The sequence below is a fragment of the Rattus norvegicus genome, chromosome 17, assembly GCF_021556685.1.
Source record: "Rattus norvegicus strain SHRSP/BbbUtx chromosome 17, alternate assembly SHRSP_T2T, whole genome shotgun sequence".
In the NCBI taxonomy this organism is placed as follows: Eukaryota; Metazoa; Chordata; class Mammalia; order Rodentia; family Muridae; genus Rattus; species Rattus norvegicus.
The window spans coordinates 59,309,754-59,312,012 of NC_141550.1; positions in this window are offsets into that span (position 1 = coordinate 59,309,754).

A 2,259-nucleotide genomic window follows, 5' to 3' on the forward strand; every position below is an offset into this window, starting at 1 on the left:
TCCTCCTCTTCCTCCTCCTCCTCTTCCTCCTCTTCCTCCTCCTCCCCCTCCTCCTCCTCTTCCTCCTCCTCCCCCTCCTCCTCCTCTTCCTCCTCCTCCCCTCCTCTTCCTCCTCCTCCCCTCCTCTTCCTCCTCCTCTTCCTCTTCCTCCTCCTCCCCCTCCTCCTCCTCTTCCTCCTCCTCTTCCTCCTCCTCTTCCTCTTCCTCCTCCTCTTCCTCTTCCTCCTCCTCTTCCTCTTCCTCCTCCTCTTCCTCCTCCTCTTCCTCTTCCTCCTCCTCTTCCTCTTCCTCCTCCTCTTCCTCTTCCTCCTCCTCTTCCTCCTCCTCCTCTTCTTCCTCCTCCTCTTATTCTTCTTCCTTCTTCTCCCTCCCCCTCCTCCTCCTAACCTTCACACTGGAGCCTATTCTAAAGGTATTTATAATAAAACTACCAACTTCTTCTGATCAGACCACCTAGCCCTGAAATTTATAGTCAAAGCTAAGAATCCTGCTGTGACCTGAGTCAAGGTTTCTAAAAGATTAGAGGAATTCCTGAGTTTGCTGAGGAAACAGCAGGGGTTGCTTCTGTTTTTTCCCCCTCAATGACAAAATGACTGGGCTGGCAAGATGACTCTCTAGGTAAGAGCAACTTGTCACCAAATCTGATGACCTGAGTTCGATCCCTGGAAGCCAGGGAGTGGAAAAAAAGGACAGACTCCTACAAGTTCCTCTCCCCACATATGTGGTGTGCTGTGCATGTTAACACACAATAATTTTTTTTAAATCTAGAAGAGCCCCAAACTAAAATAAGACAAAACATAGTCATGGCCGATTTCGGACAGTATTGTACACTGATGCTGTTGCCCCTCTGTGTGTACATGCACTGTGCTTACGAGGTCCTATAGTAACTCCTATATTTATGTTTTGAGGAACCTCTCCTGTTTTCTACCAGTGTCTGAAAGAGTAAGTGGAGGGGCAGAGGACCAGGGCTACTCTAAGAGGGTGGGGTTGCTCTGGGAGACAGGAGGTGGGGCTGCTCCAGGAGGCAGTGCAACCAGAAAAGGAAATGAGCTTGATGGTAAGCAATGGGGGAGGAGGAAAATTCACCACAGATCATGGGAAGAATCATGATGCACGAGCACATTAAAAGCCCAACTGACTGTGAGTTATAAAGTGTCTTCTATGGTCTTCCTAAGCAGTTTTTTCAAAATAACATTTAAAACTTATTCTTTGAAAATTTCATATTCTTATGCAATGAATTTTGATCATCTCTCTCTACTACTTCCCTCCGACTCACCCATACCCACCTATCTTAGTTAGGATGGCTATTGCTGTGATGAAACACTATGACCAAAAGCAAGTTGGAGAGGATAGGCTTTATTTGGCTTACACAAGGAAGTCAGAGTAGGGACTCAAAAAAAGGCAGAAACCTGGAGGCAGGAGCTGATGCAGACGCCACAGAGACATGCTGCTTATTGGCTTGCTCAGCCTGCTTTCTTACAGAAGCCAGGACTGTGGAACAGGACTGTAGGAATGAGAGGTGATGGAGTCATATGACAAATCCCAGGAATCAGACTCTGGAGACCAGCATCAGGGTACAGATCTGAGTTTACTGTGCAGCGCAGAAGTATATATACAGTGTTTGAGCCAATCCCAAGCTCCTAGATCCTCAGCCAATCATATCTTGACACACTGACAAGGTGCCCCAGTGAAATCCCTGCCTGATGAAGTACTTGCGAGCGTGTGCGTGTGCGTGTGCGTGTGTGTGTGTGTGTGTGTGTGTGTGTGTGTGTGTGTGTGTGTGTGGCGGGGGGCTGTTAGACTTCTGTGAGGATGGGGAAGCAGCCACTGCCCTTTCGATGTCTCACAGGTATGGGAGATATCTTAGATCTAATGCCTTGTATCAGGACTCTCCGGGGAGTCCCAGGAGTGTGCGGCACCTCTGTCTTCCATCTCTCTTTTTCCTTCACAAGTCTGACCTCTCACACGCCCACACAGGACCACTGGCTGAGGGATGACCCCACCCACTATGAGCTGGGACCTCCCCCATCAGTTACTAAGTAAGAAAATGGTCCAGCAGGCTTGCCTGCATATAGCCTAGTCTTTTAGAGGCAGTTTTTCAATTAAGCTTCCCTCCTTCAGATGACTCTAACATGTCTCAAGATGAAATATAACACCTGCAAACTTCATGTCCTCTTTTTATTATCTATACCGTTCCCAATCCAATTGTGCTGACCCCACATGGGTGTGGGGTCAAGCACTGGGGTAAGGACAACCTAC